Raw genomic sequence first — 21,693 nt, forward strand, 5'->3', positions numbered from 1 at the left:
CGCAGAAAGCTAAATTGGGAGAAGCTAGGAGCAGGCAGAACAAAAGGATTCAGTAAAAACATTATATGGTGTCTAACTTATCTTTTGATCCTGTCCAGTATTTAACATAATACACACAAAAAGAGACACTGAAATATGTGAATGGATAAATATGCGTTATGAAATTTCTATTTCTGGTTTGGCTATATTAAGTGCCTATATCTACTCATTAAGAGTGGTTAAAAGGTGAAGAAAAAGTTGCAATATGAATTTACAGTCTTGAATTTGAACTAAAAGCACCAGTAAGAACTCATAATGTAGTTAATCTTCAGCAATGACTATCCCTAGCACCCAGACTGGCTTCCAAATTCCATTTCCCACTAAAAGGAACTACGGCTTCTTACAAAAATGACTGATTGCACTTCTGGGACAGTAAATGTCCACTTGGAACATCCTAGCAGGTAGCAAGAAAGCTATTGAAGATTAGTAGGGGTGTGTGAAAACTCAAGTCAACTGGAGGAGGTTCCCAATGGCCAAAATTGGAATAAACTGAAACACACGAAATATGTTTAAATTTATGAGTTGATATGACACTAGAAACAAAAATGAAGCTAATTCATCACCTTTAAAAGATGCTACTATGACAATTATTTTGAAAACTGGTTTTAAAAAAGGGAAAAGAATAAAGAAAGCATCTATCCTGCCTTTCCAATACAAACGGTATTTTTGGGTCAAATAGAATATGAAGGAGGTTTCTCTTTATAGAAATATTCCCACTAATAAACGAAGAAGGAATATCAGAATTAGAAGATCACTATTTTGCACTCCCCCCTCAATGAAGAGGCACTGATCATTAATGGTTTATAACTTCACAAAAGGAGAGCAATAAGACATTGCAAAAAAGACTGAACAAAATCTGATCAAGTTTCTAGATCCAGCTACCAATTCACAGGAAATGAAAAAGTGACAGGAATATGTTAAGCTAAACCACTGTGATGCAAACAGCAAAATCCAGACTGTGAGAAACCCCATAGGACAAAAGACTTGGTTTTTTCAACTAATAAACAGTAAGGGGAAAAAAAGAGAGATAAAGGGAGATCTAAAACAGGAACTTACAGAGTAAAAGAAACAGAAGATTTTATGAACCAATCACACCGTGCCTATCTTATTTGAAACAAATTAACACAGAAAAATAAATTTATGAGATAATGGAAATTTGTTTTTATTGGGTATTGATAATGTCAAGGAATTACTGTTAATTTTTGATGTGATAATAACATCACTATATATTTTATAAAACAGCTTTATTGAGATATAATTCATATCCCACGCAGTTCATCCCTTTAAAGGGTACAATTCAAAGATTTAGTATTTTCACAGATATGTACAACAATCGCAACAAAGTCAATTTTAGGATATTTTCATCACCTCAAAAAGTAACTCTGTGTACATTAGCTATGACCCTCCACCCCTCTGCCAGCCCTAAGCAGCCACAAATCTACTTTCTGTCTCTCTATACTTCCCTATTCAGGACTTTCATATAAATGGAATCACATAATTCGTGAACTTCTGTGGCTGGTTTCATTCACTTAGTATAATGTTTCCAAGATTCATCTAAGCTGTGGCACGTATCAATGTGTCATTAATCTTTATGGCCGAATAATATTCCATTGTACGGATATAGCACATTTTGTCTATCCAATCATCAGTTGGTCATTTGTGCTGTTCCCACTTTTTGGGTATTATTAATAATGCTGCTATAAGCATTCATGTACAAGTTTTTGTGTAGACGTATGTTTTCAGTTTCCTTGAGTATACACCTATGGGTGGAAATGAGTCCTATGGTAACTCTTTAATTGTCTGAGAAACTGCCAGACTGTTTTTCAAGGTGGTTTCACCTTTACAGTCCCCCAGTGTATGAGGGTTCTGATTTTTCCACATCCTCACCAACACTTTTTATCATCTGACTTTCTGATCCTAAGCCACCCCAGTATCTGTGAAGGAGTACCTCATTATGCTTTTGATTTGCATTTCCCTGCCAACTAATGATGTCAAGCAACTTCATGTGCTTATTGGCTATTTGGATACCATCTCTGGAAAAATGTCTATTCAGATGCTTTGGCTTTTTTCTTTTGGTAAGGAAGATAGTCCCTGAGCTAACATCTGTTGCCAATCTTCCTCTTTTTGCTTGAGGAAGATTGTCACTGAGCTAACATCTGTGCCAGTTTTCCTCTATCTTGTACGTGGCATGCCGCTGAGCAGTGTGTAGGTCCACACCTGGGATCTGAATCTGTGAACCCTGGGTCGCTGAAGTGGAGTGCACAAACATAACCACTATGCTACCAGGCTGGCCCCTAAGTGGGTTATTCATCTTTTCATCATTGAATTGAAAAAGTTCTTTATATAATCTAGATACAAGCTGCTTATCAGCTATATAGTTTACAAATATTTCCCCCCATCCTATGGGTTTCACTTTCTTGAATGGTATCCTCTGAAGCACAAAAGCTTTTAATTTTGATGAATTCCAACTTACCTATTTTTCTTTTGTTGCTTGTGTCTTTGCCAAATTCAACTTCATGAGGATCCACCGCGATGTTTTCTTCTAGAAATTTTTTAGTTTTAGCTCTTAAATTTAGGGCTTTAATTCACTTTGAATTAGTTTTTATATATAATGGAGGTAAAGGTCTAATCTCATTCTTTTGCATATGGCTTTCCAGTTGTTCTAGCACTACTTGTTGAAAAGACTATTCTTCCCCTGATTGAATGGTCTTCGCAGCCTTGCTGAAAATCAGTTAAGCTTAGATGTATGGGTTTATATCTGTACTCTCATTCTATTCCACTGTTCTATGTGTCTATCCTTACGTCAGTACCACAATGCCTTGATCACTGCTGCTTTGGAGTAAGTTTGAAATCAGGAAGTGTGAGTTCTCTGAATTTGTTTTGGCTATTCTGGGTTCCCTGAAACTCCATATGAATATTAGAATCAGCTTGTCAATCTCTACAAAAAGTCAGTTGGGATTTTGATAGGGATTGTGCTCAATTTGTAGACTAGTTCGGGGAGTGCTGCCATCTTTAAAACATTAAGTCTTCCAATCCATGGACACAGGGTATTTTTTTATTTATTTAGACCATCTTTAATTTTTCAACATGTTTTGTAGTGTTAAGTGTTTAAGTTTTATACTTTCTTTGTTAAATTTATTTCTAAATATTTTATTCTTTTTGATGCTGTGAATAGAATTGTACTCAATTTCATTTTTGACAGTTCATTGCTCATAGTATTCCTTTATAGTCTTTTTCTTTCTTTCCTCTGCTTGCTTTAAGTTTAGTTTGCTCTTCTTTTTCCAGTGTCTTAAAGGTGGAAGGTTATTAATTTGAGGTCTTTTTTCTTTCTTAACATAAGCACTTATAGCTATAAAGTTCTATCTAAGCATGGCTATAACTGCATACCGTAATTTTTAGTATGTTGTATCTTCATTTTTGTTTATCTCAGAATGTTTTCTGATTTCCTGTTTTCTTCTTTAATCCATTGGTTATGTAGGAGTGCGTTGTTTTATTTTCACATACTTGTGAGTTTCCCAAACTTCCCACTATTGATTTCTAGTTGCATTCCACTTTGGTCTCAGAACTTACTTTGCATTATTTCAACCTTTTAAAATTTATTGAGGTTTGTTTTAGGGCCTACATATGGTCTACACTGGAGAATGTTCCATGTATACTTGAGAACATATATTCTATTTTTGTCAGGTGGGGTGTTCTACAGATGTCTGCTAGGTCTAGCTGGTTTATAGTGTCTATTTCCTGTTGGTTTCCTGACTAGCTATTCTTTGCATTATTGAAAATAGTGAATTGAAGGCTATTTGTCTATTTCTCTCTTCATTTCTGTCCATTTTTGTTTCATGTAGTTTGGTACTGCATTTATTAAGTGCATAAATGTTTATAATTGGTATATCTTCCTGATGAAATTATGCTTTTATCATTATAAAATGTCTCTAGTAACATTTTTTTTTAGTCTATTTTGTCTGCTATTAATACAACCACTCTGGCTTTCCTGTATTTGCTGTTTGCATGATAAATCTTTTTCTATCCTTTTAGTTTCAATCTATGTCTATCTATCTTTGAATCTAAAGTGTGTCTCCTGTAGATAGCATATAACTAGATCATGGGTTTTTTATTTTTAGCTCAGTTTGACAATCTCTGCTTTTTGATTGTTTAATCCATTCACATTTAATGCTATTAATGATATAGTTGGATTTATGCCTACCATTCTACTTTGTTTCTGTATGTCTCATGCCTTTTTTGTTCCTCTGTTCTTCCTGTAGTGCTTTCTTTTGCACTAAGTGAATATTTTCTAATGTAGCATTTTAATTTGTTTAATGATTTTTCCACTATTTTTTTGAGTTACATTTTCAGTGGTTGTTCAAGAGTTTATCATATAAATATTATCAGAATCAGCTTCAGATTTTTATTAGCTTAATATCAGTGACAAACAGAAACATTACTCCTATATAGCTCTATTCTTTCCCCCTCTTTTATATTATGATACATATTATATTTACGTTACAAACACAACACATTATTATGACTACTACTTTACTATCTGTAGTCATTTGTGTAGCCCAATACAGCTTTGCTCCCACTTACCGTTTTTGTGCTGTTATTGGCAAATATATTACAGATTCATTACATTTCTATGTGTTATAGGCCCAAGATTACATTATATACATATTTTATAACATGCTTTTTTAGTTATGAGAAGAAAGAAGAAAAAGATATTCATTTCTGTTTTTCATACTTAGACGTTTACCTATACCAGTGCTCTTTGTTTTTCTGTGTGCATTCAAATTACCATCTGGGGTTATTTGCTTTCAATCTTAAAAACTTCTTTTAGGATTTCTTGTAAGGTGGGTCTATTAGCAAGAAATCCAGTTTTTGTTGATCTGGAAAGTATTTTGATTTCAATTTAGAAAGACAGTATAGGATTCTTGGTCAAGTTTTTTTCCTTTGAGCAATATGAATGTTATCCTACAGCCTTCTGGGCTCCAGTATTTCTGACAGGAAGTCATCTGTTAATCTTATTCTGGGTGGGAGGTGGTTCCACTGTAAGTGATGAGTTGTTTTTCTCTTGCTGTTTTCAAGATTTTCTTTGACTTTCAGCATTTTTACTATGAAGTGTCTGTCAATCTCTGCATTTTTCTTATTTGGAGTTCATAGAGCTTCCTGGATGTACAGGTTATTGTTCTTCAAGAAATCCAGGAAGTTTCCAGTCATTATTTCTTTGAATATTTTTTCTACTCCTATCTCTTCTCTCTCTCTCTCTCTCTCTCTCCTCCTTCTGGTATTTCCATTACACATATGTTATTGCACTTGATGGTGTCCCACATTGTTCTGAGACTCTGTTAATTTTTCTTCATCCTCCTTTCTCTCTGTTCTTTGGTGTGCATAATCTCTACTAAGCTATGTTCAAGTTTGCTAAAGCTTTCCTTTGCCTGGTTGAGCCTACTGTTGAGCCCCTTTAGTGAATTTTTTATTTATTTCAGTTATTGTACTATTCAACTTCAGAATTTTCACTTGGTTCTTTTTGACAATTGCTATCTACTACTGATAGCCTCTATTTTATGCAAAATTGTCATACCTTCCTTTACTTCTTTAAACACAATTGCCTTCAGTTCTGTGAACATACTCATGATGGCTACCTTTAAGCCTTTTTAACCTGACATCTGGTCTCTCTCTCACAGGCAGTTTTTGTGTTGCCTTTTTTTCTGGTGTATGGGTCACACTTTCTTGTTTCTCTATATGCTTCATAATTTTTTGTTGGAAACTAGACATAATTGATAATATATTATAACAACTTCAGTTACTGTCCCCAAGCTCTACTTTCTGGTATTTGTTATTGATATTTGCATGTTTACTTTTTAGTGACTAGCTGAACTATTTTAAGTGAAGTCTATTATGCCTTCCTAATCCCCACAATGTCAAGTCTCCAACATTGTTCCTTAAGGAGGTGAATTTTTGAGTATGCCCACAGTTACCCTAGACTTCCAGTAATATTGGTAGAGCTCTCTTTCTTTCCCTTACCACACCAGGTATTAAATTCCACTACTACTCTACTGTTTTTCAACAATGCCCTGGGTCATAAATTGCTCTACAAATGAATCCAGTCAAACTGTGGCTTCTTTGAAGGAAAAGTTTCTGAGATCCCTGTTTGATATTTGTTCTGATCACACGAGGTCTCCTCCCAGCTGGTTCTCTCATGCAGACTAGCCAGCATACGGTCTAGGCTGTATATTCATTAAATCCAGAGTCTTCTCCCAATTGTCTTTCAACACAACTACGATTGTTCTTGAGAGCACCTGTAGCTTTAAAGTTCTACACACTGTGTTGCAAATGAACTTAGCTGTTGAGATTAGAAGTTATCTGTTTTATGGTATGCTTCTCCCTCCAGGAAGAATCTCTCAGACAGAGCTCTGGGAGCTGGGGGTGGAGATCATAACAAGCTTTGCAATGAGTGACACCCCTGCTCTAGGAGCTTAGGCCCTGGTGGAGGTGAGACAGCAGCCAGAGTTCCTCTAGGCTTGACTTGTCTAGCATGGAACAACCACTTCACAAGATGGGCAAGGATGACTGGGGTCCCAGTATTCTCAGTGTGTTGTGCCCAAGGTTCCATAAGTGGAGGAAGGAAGCCCCATCTCTGAACTGCACTCATTGTTATATTCAACATAAATGGCCTAAACACAACAATTAAAAGGTGTGGATTAAAAACAAGAGAAAAAGAAAAAACCACAATCCAAATACATTGTGTCTAGAAGGAACTCACTTCAAATATATTTTAAATGGGTTAAGAGGAAAAGAGTGGAAAAAACATAAACCATTCAAACACTAATCAAAAAAAGCTGGAGTTGGTCAATTCATTCAATCGTAAAACAATTCTAAACATGTATGCACCTTAAAAGAGAGGTTCAAAATACATGAAACAAAAACTGACAGAAATGAAAGGAGAAATAGAGTTGTATTTGGAGACTTCAACACTCCTATCTCAGCTATTAATGGAACTAGCAGATAGAAACAGCAAAGATAGAGAACTGAACACCATCAACCAATTGGATAAAACTGACATTTGTAGAACATTCTACCCAATAACAACAGAATACATATTGCTTCCAATGTGTGTTCTCTGATCCTACAAACAAAAAAACCCCTCAATAACAGAAAGATAAAAAAATCCCCAAACACTTGGAAATTAAACAACACACTTCTAAGTAATCCATGGATCAAAGAGCAAGACTTAAGGGAAGTCAGACAACATGCTGAACTGAACAAAAACTGAACACATGAAAATTTATGAGATATAGTTAAAACAGTGTTTAAAGGTGTGATACTGTGATTTGGAATAAAAAGTATATAGTTGGTCTTTGGCCCTGTTTCTGGCCCTGTTCTCTTAAAACCCTTTAATTTCTTAAGTGATGAGAGTAGCAAAGGTGTCTCTTGTTATGTTTTAATGAGGTGACTTTGAGAATGCATCTTAGGATGGGGGCTGGTTGCCAGGAGAAGGAACCATGTGATTAGAGGCTTGGAACTTTCAGTCCGACCCCCTGACCTCCAGGGTGGGGAGAGGGGCTGGAGGGTTGAATTAACCATGGCTATATAATTAAGCCTCCATAAAAACCCAAAAGGACAGAGTTCAGAGAGCTTCTGGATTGTAAACAGGTGGAGATTTAAGGAGAGCTGTAAGCTCAGAGAGGACATGGAAGCTCCGTCCCCTTTCCCCATACCCTGCCCTACACATCTCTTCCACCTAGCTGTTCCTGAATTATATCCTTTTATGATAAACTGATCAAGTAAACATTTCTCTGAGTTCTGTGAGCCTCTTTAGTAAATTAATCAAACTCAAGGAGGGGATTGTTAGAACCTCCAATGCACAGCTGGTTGGTCAGAAGCACAGGTCATAACCTGTGTTTATAACTGGGGTGTGAAGCGGAGTGGCGCAGGGCAGCAGTCATATAGGACTGATTCCTTAACTGGTCGGATCTGACACTATCTCTGGGTAAATAGTGTTAGAATTGAGTTGAATTCTAGGACACCCAGCTGGTGTCAGATCACTGCTTATTGGTATAGGGACACTCTATGTCCCCCACATTGGAATTGGGTGCAGAACCCCCTAAGAGGGAAATTTATACCATTAAGAGTTTATATCAGAAAAGGAGTAAGGTGTCAAATCAGTAATCCAGAGCTTCTACATAAGAAGCTAGAAAGAACAAAATAAAACCAAAGCATGTACAAGGAATTAATAAAGAGCAGAAATCAATACAATTGAAAATAAAAAGAAAAATCATCAAAACCAAATGCTTGTCCCTTAAAAAGACCAATAAAATTGATAAAGCTCTAGTAAGACAAAGAAAAAGAAGAAACAAATCACTGATATTAGAAACAAAAGAGAGGATATCAATTGTTAAAGCATCCAGACTAGGCCCAAGATGGAGTCGCTTATGCTAACCACAGCAAACTGGAACTTAACTAAGTTTCTATGCTCAGCTCTCCCAGAAAAGGAAGGCCTAGGTCAACCAATCAGGGCTTGCCTGCTCAGCACAAGTTACCTAACTAAGTTCCAAGACCTCCCTTTGCTCCATAAAAGGAAAGTAACCCTGCTTTAATCAATCAGCAAATGTCCAGTATAACTTCCTTGTTCCTACTCACTTTGGTCTATAAAACCCTCTGGCTTTGTACTGCTTTTTGGAGCTCTACTCTATCTCTAGACTGGATGCTGCTCTATTCATGAATCACTGAATAAAGCCAAGCACATCTTTCAAAATTTATGAGTGTTGAATTTTTCCTTTAACACACTACAGATATAAAAAGGATAGTAAGAGGGGGCTGGCCTGGTGGCGCAGCGGTTAAGTTTACACGTTCCACTTCTCGGCGGCCCAGGGTTTGCCGGTTCAGATCCTGGGTGTAGACATGGCACCGGTTGGCAAAAGCCATGCTGTGGTAGGTGTCCCACGTATAAAGTAGAGGAAGATGGGCGTGGATGTTAGCTGAGGGCCAGTCTTCCTCAGCAAAAAGAGGAGAATTGGGAGCAGTTAGCTCAGGGCTAATCTTCCTCAAAAAAAAAAAAAAAAAGAACAGTAAGAGAATGCTATGAACAACTGTATACACCAATTTCTGAGATAAACACAAACAAAATTCAACCAAAATGAAACAGCTAACCTGAACAATCTTGTAACTGTTACAGAAATTGAATTCATAATTAAAATCCTCCTCTTAAAGAAGAAATCTTCAGGCCCAGATGGTTTCACCAGAGAATTCTATCAAACATTTAAAGACGTTAACACCCATCATACAATCTCCTTCAGAAAATGAGAGAACACTTCTCATTTTATGAAGCCAGTACCACTCTGATACCAAAGACAAAGTCTGTACAAAAAAAACTACAGAATAATATCTTTTGTGAACATAGATGTAAAAATCCTCAACAAAATATCAGCAAATCAAATGTAGCAATGCAAAAAAAAAAAAAAAAAAGAAAAAGAAAAAGAAAAAAGAAAAGAAAAAGAATAATATCACCATCAAGTGGGGTTTATCCTGGTATTAAAAGGCTGGTCAATACTTTAAAAAATCAATTTAATCCACCATAGTCATAGTCTAAAGAAGAAATATCACATGATGATTTCAATTGATGCAGAAAAAGCATTTGAAAAAACTCAATATCCCTTCATGATAAACTCTTAGGAAACTAGGAACAGAAGGGAACTTCTTCAACCTGATAAAGGGCAACTAGAAAAAAGCTAGCATACTTACTGGTTAAAGACTAGATGCTTTCCCCCTAAGATCAGGAAAAAGGCCAGGAAAAGAAACAAAAAGTATACACATACACACAGACACACACACACATATATGAAAGGAAAAAGAATAAAACTATTTCTATTCAGACATGATTATCTTACCCAAGGAATCTTAAAAAAAAAAACAAAAAACCCTCCCACAACTAATAAGCGACAGGATATAAGGTCAGCGTAAAGAAGTCAATTGTATTTTTATATAATAGTAATGAAAAACAGGAAACCTAAATTTAAAAAAACCTCAACACCATTACAGTAGCTCCAGAAAAAACCTGAAATACTTAAATATAAATCTAACAAAACATGTATAGGATCTACATGCTGAAAAGTATAAAACACAGATAAAAGAAATCAAGGAAAACCTACCTAAATGGAGAGACATATTATGTTAGTGGATTGGAAGACTCAACACAGTAAAGATGTCAGTTCTCCTCAAACTGATCCACAGCTTTATCATTACAATTACAGCAGAATTTTTCTTTTTTGTAGATAGAGACGAACTGATTCTAAAATTTATGTAGAAAGGCAAAGAAACTGGAACAGACAAAACAATTTCGAAAAAGAAAAATAAAGTTAGAGCAATCACACTAAGTTAAAGACTTGCTATAAAGTTAGTAATCCAGACAGAGTGGTATTTGCTAAAGGACAGACCTAGAGATCAACGGAACAGAACAGAGTCCAAAAATATATCCATGCAAATATGGCTGATTTTTGATAATGGTGAAAAAGCAGTTCAATGGAGAAAAGATAGTCATTTCAATAAATGTTGCAACAAGTGAATATCCATACACAAAAAATTAATAAATGAACCTTGTCTGAAACCTCACACCTTACCCCAAAATTAACTCAAAATGGGTCATAAATCTAAATGTAAAGCTAAACCTTTAAGAAATTTATAAGATAGGAGAAAATCTTAATGATCAAGTGTTAGGCAAAAAGTTCTTAGATGTTAAACCAAATGTACAACCAAAAGAAAAAAATGAGAAATTGCACTTTATCAAAATCAAAAATCTTGCTGCGTGAAAAACACTACATTAAGGGAACAAAAGACAAGCTATAGCCTGGGAGAATTATTTGCAAACTACACATCTGTCAAAAACTTGTATCCAGAATATATAAAGAATTCTTACAACTCAATGGTAAGAAAACAAACGAACCAATGAAAAAATGGGCAAGAGACTCAACTTTTGATTCTGGGCCAAGGTGAAACAGACGCACTTCTCCCTATTCTTACAGTAGTACAGTTAAGCACTGTGTACATTATATATAAAATAAACTTAAGAAAACTTTGAAAGGTGGAAACAAAGTAGACTAGCTAGAGACTTTGAGACACAAACAATGACAGTAGTGAGTTCCCTGAGTTTTCTAATTGCCTGCTATATCCAGGACTAGGTGATATAGAAGCTGGCAAACCAAACAATGCTGGGGGTGCAAACAAAAAAATATGTCCCATGAAAAGCCTGCTCTTCATAGCCAAAGGACCAGGCAAGGGGCAGCCTAGTAAGAAAGAAAATGTTTAAGACAGTAATCGCTCCACTCAGCTAAAGACCACAGAAAAAACTGTGGCCCCACCCCCAACAAAGGCCAAATGAGGAGCTGAGAAATCCACCTTCCCCCAGTCATAATGAGGCACTCCTGCCCCGTTAGTCTGTGTCAGAGAAGGCCAAGCGAGGAGCTGGGGATAAAAGCCCCAGTCTCAGTAAAAAAGACAAAATACAATATCTGCAATAAGATACTTCATGCCCACTAGGATGGCTAGAATCAAAAAAGGGAGAAAATGACAAGTGTTGGTGAGGATACAGAGAAACAGAAAACTTCACACACTGCTGGCAGGAATATAAAATGGTACAGCCATTTGGAAAACAGTCTTGGAAGTTCCTCAAAAAGTTATACAAAGAGTTACCATATGATCCAGCTACTCTACCTACAGGTATATGCCCAAGAGATTTGAAAACATGTCCACATAGAAACATGTACAGTACAGCAACATTATTCCTAATACTCAAAAAGTGGAAACAACCCAAATGTCCATAACTGATGACTGGACAAATAAAATGTGGTATACCCTTAAAATGGAGTATTACTTGGCAATGAAAAAGAAATGAAATATTGATACACGCTATGACATGGATGAAATTTGAAAACATTATGCTAAGTGAAAAACTCAGTTACAAAGGACCACATATTGTATGATTCCATTTATACGAAATGTCCAGAATACGGAAATCTACACAGACAGAAAGTAGATTAGTGGCTGCCTAGGGTTGGGGGATGGGGGAAATTTGGGGGTGACAGCTAAGGGGTTCAGGGTTTTTTGGGGTAATGAAAATGTTCTAAAATTGATTGTGGTAATGGATGCACAAATTAGTGAGTATAGCAAAAGCAGTACTAAAAGGGAAATTTATAGGAATACAGGCCTACTTCAACAAACAAGAAAAATCTCAAATAAGTAATCTTAAACTATACCTAAGAGAATTAGAAAAAGAACAAACAAAGCCCAAAGTCAGCAGGAGAAAAATAACAAAAATTAGAGTAGAAATAAATGAAATAGAGAGGGAAAAAAACAGAAAGGATTAATGAAACTAAGAGCTGGTTCTTTGAGAAGACAGACAAAATTGACAAACTCTTAGCCAGACTCACTAAGAAAAAAAGAGAGAAGGCTCAAATAAATAAAATTAAAAATGAAAGAGGAGAAATTACAACAAATAACACATAAATACAAAGGATTATGAGAATACTACGAAAAACTATATGCCAACAAATGAGACAACCTAGAAGAAAATGGATAAATTCTTAGATTCATATAACCTCCCAAAACTGAATCGAGAAGAAATAGAGAATCCGAATAGATCAATCACAAGTAAAGACAAGGAAACAGTAATCAAAAACTTCCCCAAAACAAAAGTCCAGGACTAGGTGGCTACTCTGGAGAATTCTACCAAACATTCAAAGATGATTTAATACCTATCCTTCTTAAACTATTCTGAAAAACTGAAGAAGATGGACCGTTTCCTATTCTATTCATTCTGTGAGGCCAACATTACCCTGATAGCAAAACCAGACAAAGACAACACAAATATCACAACACGCCAATATCACTGATGAACTTAGATCCAAAAATCCTCAACAAAATATTGACAAGTAGAATATAGCAATACCTTTAAAGGTCCATTGACCATGATCAAGTGGGATTTAAACCAGGGTGGTTAAACTTGGGTGGTTCAACATCCACAAAGCAATCAATGTGATCCACTATATTAACAAAATGAGGAATAAAAAATCACACGGCCATCTCAATAAATGCATGGAAAGCATCTGACAAGATCCAACATCCATTTATAATAAAAACTCTCAACAAAATGGGTAAAGAAGGAAAGTACCTCAACATAATAAAGGCCATATATGACAAACCCACTGCCAACATACTCAATGAGGAAAAACTGAAAGCCATCCCTGAGAACCGGAATAGGACAAAGGTGCCCACTCTCGCCACTCCTATTCAACATAGTACTGGAGGTTTTGGTTAGAGCAATTAGGCAAGAAAAAGAAATAAAAGGGATCCAAACTGGAAAGGAAGAAGTGAAACTTGTGCTGTTTGTGGACGACATGCTTCCATATATAAGGAAAACTCTAGACTCCATCGGAAAACTATGAGAAATAATCAACAACTATAGCAAAGTTGCAGGGTACAAAATCAACTTGCAAAAATCAGCTGCATTTCTATACACTAATAATGAAGTAGCAGAAAGAGAAGTCAAGAATACAATCCCATTTACAATCACAACAAAAAGAATAAAATATCTATGAATAAATTTAACCAAGGAAGTGAAAGACCTACACACTGAAAATTAGAAGACATTATTGAAAGAAATTGAAGAAGAAATAAAGAAATGTAAAAGATATTCCATGCTCAGGGAATGGAAGAACAATGTCCATATTACCTAAAGCAATCTACAAATTCAGTGCAATCCCAATCAGAATTCCAATGACATTCTTCACAGAAATAGAACAAAGAATCCTAAACTTTATATGGAACAACAAAAGACTCTGAATAGCCAAGAACAAAGCTGGAGGTATCACAAACTCTGATTTCAAAATATACTACAAACTATACTAATAAAAACAGCCTGGCACTGGCACAAAAACAGACACAGAGATCAATGGAAGAAACTGAAAGCCCAGAAATAACACTACACGTCTACTGACAGCTAATCTTCAACAAAGAAGCCTAGAACATACAAGGAGAAAGGAGTTTCTTCAATAAACAGTGTTGGCAAAATTGGACAGCCACATGCAAAAGAATGAAAGCAGACCATTATCCCCCATCATACACAAAAATTAACTCAAAATGGATTAAAGACTTGAATGTAAGACCTGAAACCATAAAATTCCTAGACGAAAATATAGACAGTACACTCTTTGACATCAGTCTTAGCAGCATCTTTTTGAATACCATGCCTACTCAGGCAAGGGAAACAAAAGAAAAATTAAGCAAATGGGACTACATCAGACTAAAGAGCTTTTGCAAGGCAAAGGAAATCATTAACAAAACGAAAAGACAGATCACAAACTGGGAGAAAATATTTGCAAATCACATATATGACAATGGGTTAATTTCCAAAATATATAAAGAACTTTTACAACTCAACAACAAAAAAACCCAATAAAAAAATGGGCAAAGGATATGAACAGACATTTTTCCAAAAAAGATATACAGATGACCAACAGACACATGAAAAGATGTTCAATGTCATTAATTATTAGGGAAATGTAAATCAAAACTACAATGAGATATTACACCCATCAGAATGGCTATATTTAACAAGAGAAAAAACAGCAAATGTTGGAGAGGATGTGGAGAAAAGAGAACCTTCATACACTGCTGGAGGTAATGCAAACTGGTACAGCCACTATGGAAAACAGTATGGAGGTTTCTCAAAAAATTAAAAATACAAATACTATATGACCCAGCTATCCCACTACTGGGTATTTATCCAAAGAACATGAAATCAACAATTCAAAGAGATTTATGCACCCCTATGTTCACTGCAGTATTATTCACCATAGCCAAGACATGGAAGCCCTAAGCAACCTAAGAGCCCATTAACGGACGAAGGGATAAAGATGTGGTATATACATACATACATACACACACACACACACACACACACACCACAGACAAATGGAATACTACTCAGCCATAAAAAAGACAAAATTGTGCAATTTGAAACAACATGGATGGACCTTAAGGGCATTATGTTAAGTGAAATAAGCTAGACAAAGACAAACATTGTATGATTTCACTCACATGTGGAAGACAAACACATGGACCAAGAGAACAGGTTAGTGGCTATCAGAGGGAAAGGAGATACAGGCTGGGCAAAAGAGGTGAGCACTAAACAATCTATAAAGAAACTGATATATAATAATATACACCTGAAATTATACAATGTTATAAACCAATATGATCTCAATAAAATCATGAAAAAAAAACAACTCAAGAGACAAGTTCAACAGGAGAATGGAAAGGATAGGGGAAAGAATCAGCACACTTGATGATAAAAGATCAGAAATTACTCAATTTGAACAACAGAGAGAAAATAGACTGAAAAAAGATAGAGAGAGCCTCAGGGGCCTAAGGAACTATAAAAAAAAGATCTAACATTCATATCCTCAGAGTCCTGAAGGGAGAGGGAGAGAGGGTGGGGCTTAAAAAGTATCCAAAAAAATAATGGTTAATGGGGCTGGCCCCGTGGCCCAGTGGTTAAGTTCGCGGGCTCGGCTGCAGGCGGCCCAGTGTTTCGTTGGTTTGAATCCTGGGCGCGGACATGGCACTGCTCATCAAACCACGCTGAGGCAGCATCCCACATGCCACAACTAGAAGGACCCACAACAAAGAATATACAACTATGTACTGGGGGGCTTTGGGGAGAAAAAGGAAAAAAACAAAATCTTTAAAAAAAAAAATGTTTAAAAAAAAATGGTTGAAATCTTCCCAAATTTAGCAAAAACCCTAAATGTAGAGATTTGAGAAGCTCAGCAAACCTGAGCAGGATAAATCTAAAGAAATTAATGCCCAGACACACCATAATCAAACTTTTGGACACTAAAGACAGGAAGAATTTTGAAAGCAGCAAGAGAGGAATGACTCCTCACTTACAAGGACGAAATCAATTCAAACAACTCAAATTTCTCATCAGAAACCATGAGGCCAGAAGGAAGTGGCACAACACTCTTTAAGCACTCAAAGAAGAGAAGTATCAACAAGAGTTCTATATCCAGCAAAAATATCCTTCAGAAATAGAGGGGAAATTAAAACATCCTCAGATGAATGAAAACTAGAGAATCTGTTGTCAGCAGATCCACCCAAAAAGAAATGGCTATGGATATAATTCTTGAAATGGAAGAAAGAACAATGGAAAAAATAAAAGTATAGGCAATAGTTTTTCCTTCTCTGACTTTCCTAAATTATATTTGATATAATTGAAGGAAAAATTGTAAAGACTGTTTGATGTACTTTTCAAACTAAGTAGAGGAAATATTTAAGACGTATATTATAAATGGGAGGGTAAAGGGACTTTAAAGGAAGGTAAGCCTCCTATACTGCACTCAAACTAGCAAGATGTTGACATCAGTAGACTGTGTTATTTATGTATAATGTCATAACTAGAGCAAATTCAAAATAATCTATACAAAGAGAGACCTTCAAAACACTATGGATAAATCAAAATGGAAGTCTCAGAAAATACTATGGATAAATCAAAACGGAATTCTCAGAAAGGTACAAGTAACACAGAGGAAGGGAGGAAAAACAAAACAGAAAAAAAGAACAGAGGGAACAAATAAAAATGTCAGACTTAAGTCTCAACATACCAATAATTTCATTGAAATGTAAATAGTCCAAATAAAACCAATTAAAAAATATAGATTGGTAGAGTGAATGTTAAAAAAATGAGCCAACTACATACATCCATAAGAATCTCACTTGAAATATAATGATATAGGTAGGTTCAAAGTAAAAAAAAATGAAGAAAACATAGAACTATACTGTTCAATGAAGTAGTTACTAGCCACATGTGGTTATTTCAATTTAAATTAATTAAAGTTAAATAAAACTAAAAATTCAGTTCCTCAGTTGCATTAGCCACATGTCAAGTAGTATAGCAAAAAGCAGTCTTACTGTATTGGTAATGTGCCTACATCACTTTATTAAAAAAAGCTCTCCAAAATTCTATTAACTAAAATGCCTATATCATCTAAGTTAATTAAATAATTAACAGCAGTTAACTGAGGTCTTTTTTAATTGTGGCAAAATATATACAACATAAAATTTACCATTTTAAGTGGACAGTTCAGAGGCATTAAGTACGTTCACACTGTTGTTTAACTGTCATCACTCTGCATCTCTAGAACTTTTTCATCATCCCACACTGAAACTCAGTATTCATTAAACAATAACTCCTCATCTCCTCCAACCCCAAGCCCCTGGTAACTACCCTCTTACTTATGTCTCTATGAATTTTACTCTCTAGGTAGTAAATTCACCTCAAAGAAGTGGAATCATCCAATATTTGTCCTTTTGTGACTGGCTTCTCTTACTCAGCATAAAGACTTCAAGGTTCAGCCATGTTGTAGCATGTATCAGAATTTCCCTCCTTTTTAAAGGCTGCAAAATATTCCATTGTATGTAAATAGCACATTTTGTTTATTCATCTATTGATAGGCATTTGGGTTGTTTCCACAGGTTTTAAATCCCCTATTTAACCAACAAAAGCAAGGTTTATTCACAAATTCAAAGAATCTCCAGGTAGAGAGGAATCTTGGAAGTCATGTAGTTCCACATCCTTCTAATTCCTAAGTCATTTGATGGAAGTTATTACAATCATAAAATTCTGGTATTTCATAGTATCATCTTGAGTGAGGGTGGTCACTACTTTAAATTGTCCACATTTCTCTTTTCCAACTTAGCAATTATTATCAGTATTTTAAGTAATTTATTTAGCCATGACACATGACAGATGACGTTCACATGTGTGATACACCTCCACAGGCAAGGCCAGATTTAAAAAAAATTGCATAAAATATAGATAACATAAAAGTTGCCATTCGAACCATTTCTAAGCGTACAGTTTAGTGGCATTAACTACATTTACATTGCTGTGCAAACAGCACCATTACTTATTTCCAAAACTTTTTCATAGGCATGGTCAGATTTTGACAACACTCAAAAGTACAGGAAACAAAGTAAAGAGCATCACAGACTTTATTTTGGCATAATATTCCCAAAAGGATTTTAAAAGGTGTGAAAGAAAATAAGCTCATCCATTTAAATGTATCAAAAAATTTTTGCTTTTATGTAAAGAAAATAAATATGTTAAATCTCACCTTTAAAAATTAAACTTTATTTGAAAAGAAGGAATTTTGACTTTTTTTTCTGATTCTCTACTTCACAGATAATATTAAAAAGGCACGCAAATAAGTAGTTAAAATTTATAGAATCACATTTTATGTTATGTTACTACAAGATTTTTCATTGTATCATTCTTCCTTACAGGCAATATGGATATACAACTAACACTCTGCTTACTCATCCTTCTCATTAAAAATTTATTCATGGATATAAAAAATGTGAAGCAACTGTAATAATCACAAACACTTCAATAATTCATAATTGCCACAACTTTCTTTTTAAAATTATTTATTTACTTTTTGAGGAAGATTAGCCCTGAGTTAACTGCTGGCAACCCTCCTCTTTTTGCTGAGGAAGACTGGCCCTGAGCTAACATCTGTGCCCATCTTCCTCTACTTTATATGTGGGATGCCTGCCACAGCAAGGTGTGCCAAGCAGTGCCACGTTCGCACCCAGGATCAGAACTGGCGAACCCCAGGCCGCTGAAGAGGAACGTGTGCACTTAACCACTGTGCCACCAGGCTGGCCCCTGCCACAACTATTAATGGTAGTGTACATTAGTAATTGTTCCTTACAAAACCTCTGGTAAGATCTGCTCCTTTGAGGACCATGACTAAAGTTGGTCAAGAACAGTACTTCTGACAGTAACTCTGGAAATTACCTGTCTTTGTAGAGACAGACAACTATGGAAAAACATTGTGTTTTGACACAGTCAACACTATATTAAGTGTCTCCAGGAGACCCAAATGCTAGAGGGTGAGGTATGACTCTGGGACTGATGGTGTCCATTCTCTTGTACTACAGATATTACTATGCATGGCTTGAACATTACCTTAGAGGTTAAAGAGATAAAGGATGGAGAAACAGATTAAAAAGAGGCATCTTTTTCCCCTCAGCTGGAAAAAAAACTCAGAATGAATTTTGAATAGAATAGAAAGGAATTTGAATTTTGAAGCTGAAAGGGATTTAGGAAATTATTTTTAAGAAAAGTAGTTTATTTCAACAAACATTATTAAGTGATAGATATTGTGCTAAAAAGCCCAGAAAGGTTAAGCAAGTCAGTAACTCAACGGAAGATGGGAGTGGAGTGAAGATCACTTGATTCTTGGAGTCCACTGCTTTGTACAAAAATCACAGTTAAAAACAGGACCTGGAGCCAGTACTCCTAAATTACAAGTACTCTCTCTATTAATTTGATAATAGTGTAAGAATAACTGTGTTTCCATATAGGTACAATTGTTCTTATTAGAACAAAATTTTCCACTTTTACTTATAGAACTCATAGTCAATCTGTTCAAACTAGCAATCTACTATCCTGAAAGTGACAAACTGCTTTTATACAATTAAAACCTGACTGAGGTAGCCTGAAGAAGGTAAGGCTTGTTACAGTAAATACCTTTCTAAATTGTCAAACTGACAGAAAGGCAAATTCTATAACAAAAAGATGTTTGAAACAAAAGAAACTTCTATTGGGCCAGAATTTTAAAAGCTGTCTTAGTTGCAGCATTTGCTGCAAAACAATTTGGAGAAAATAAGTGACTGTGAAAATACCAAACATTAGCCTTTTCTGATTATCCAAATGTCCCAGAAAAATACATGTTTACAGTTACAACTTTTCAATCTATAAATATAAAAATCTTCAGTAAGAAAAAGTCTTTTTAAACCACCTATTAATTTGCATTTTCTTAGAAACTTACTAACTGAAATCTTCCCAGTGAAGAAGATTTCATATATCTCACATCATAACTCCTAAGTTCCTATTAAGGTTTTTAATTCTAGATACGACACAGATACTCTTAGTATCCCTGTCCCTTTGAACTACAGAAGACTGCTATAAGGATAAACACATTGAGTCTTTTGACACAGTAGTATGCATTAATTAAAAGAATTATGGTTTTTTCATATTACCCAAACCCAGTAACAGATTTCTCCACCTCATCTACAATTAGGCTTTATTTATTTCACATACTTAATTCAGTTATCAATAAATACATTAATGTTGCCCAGAGACAGTGTATATACTGGAAAGAGCAATGCCTTTGTAGTTCAGACAGACTTGCATCTTAATCATGGCTATATCACTGAACTTGCTGGATAAACTTAAATAAGTTTACTGTTGTAAGGGTTAGATGAGAGTAAATGAATATATAGAAAGCAACCAGTGCCTAGCAAATAGTGTATATACAAGAACGTGACACTGCACTGAGTAATAGATGAGGTATACTTACTGATAGATCTCTGACTCTATCACCTCTGGCTGAATTAACCTCAAATTTCTAACCCCATTACCCTTTCTGAACTTCAATTCTGGGCCTCTAATGACCAGCTAGAGTGCTACACAATTCCATCTGAATGTGTCTGCCATCTTTCAAATTCACCATCTGAAACTAAACTCAAATTCTTTCTCCTCAATTGACACGCCACTGCAGATTTTCTAATCTGTTAGTGATGGATGCTTTCAATTGCCCTGTCACCCAGAGCCTAAAATCTAGTACTCATTTTTGATTCACCACTCTTATCCCCCACCTCCTGACAAAACCTGGAAATCTTCCTGGAGCTACTCCCGCTTCACAGGCAAATTTAGGAAAATTACAGATACTCCCCTACTTATGAATGTTTACTGACAAGTCACAATCATTCTCCAGAGCAAGTATTACCTATGCCCACTCCCAAGAGATGATAATAATGGTCCTTAAGTCTTTGCTCTCTAGTCTTCATTAGTTTGCTCTCTGCTTAGTTTTGCTGTAGTTGTGGATATTTTTAAGTCCAGCATGGTCAATAAGCACAAAACCTGAAAAAGTTAATAAACAGGGGTATGTGATTATGGCGCAAATAAAATGCAGACCTAAACATACCAATAAAGAGAAAGCATGCCGCCCCCATGAATGGGATAAATTATTGAACATTATGAATGACTGTGAAGTTCAACAAATCCTGCATCATACAAAGATGAGAGCTATATCCACATGATAACTGATAACAATTTACAAGGGACAAGGAAAAATTATTGGAGAAATGGGAAAAATTTGGTGTATGTGGTTAGAGTAGCATCAACACTAGATGATAAGATTTCAAACTCTTTATAAAGTCTTAGGACCCCTTTACACTTAAAATTTACTGAGAATTCCAAAGAGCTTTTGTTTACGTGAACTATATCTACTAACATTTACCATATTATAAAACTTAGAAATGTAAAAGATTAATTACTGATTCATTTAAAAATAATAAGCCCATTATATGTTAACACATGTTTTTCAAAAAACTACATTTTCTCAAACCAAAAAAGAAAAAGCAAGAGCGGCACTGATTTTTGCTCTCTCTTAAAGTCTGGTTTATTAGATCAGCTAAATTCTCATATCTGCATCTGCATTTAGTCTGTTGTGCTATCACATTTCAAGTAGCCTCTGGAAAACTCCACTGTACATCGTGAGAATAAGAATGAAAATAACAAATAATATTACAATACTGTTA

At 35.4% G+C, this 21,693-nt stretch overlaps 1 protein-coding gene across 14 annotated transcripts in view; it reads right to left on the minus strand.

Moving 5' to 3' along the window:
* ZBTB44 (zinc finger and BTB domain containing 44) overlaps window positions 1–21,693 on the minus strand; it is a 76,195-nt gene that overhangs the window by 36,903 nt on the left and 17,599 nt on the right. For 3 of the 14 annotated variants that reach the window (XM_023645143.2, XM_070272978.1, XM_070272983.1), the window contains exon 2: window positions 20,880–21,013. The exons of 5 other annotated variants lie outside the window; for them this stretch is intronic. The gene's annotated coding sequence lies outside the window, so the exon portion shown is untranslated. Of the gene's footprint in view, window positions 1–2,512; window positions 3,127–10,178; window positions 10,347–17,357; window positions 17,479–20,879; window positions 21,014–21,693 lie in introns of those variants that run through there. 6 more of the 14 variants (XM_070272979.1, XM_070272985.1, XM_070272981.1 and 3 more) reach the window with 4 other exon arrangements.

This window comes from Equus caballus, chromosome 7 (genome assembly GCF_041296265.1).
Source record: "Equus caballus isolate H_3958 breed thoroughbred chromosome 7, TB-T2T, whole genome shotgun sequence".
NCBI classification, from domain to species: Eukaryota; Metazoa; Chordata; class Mammalia; order Perissodactyla; family Equidae; genus Equus; species Equus caballus.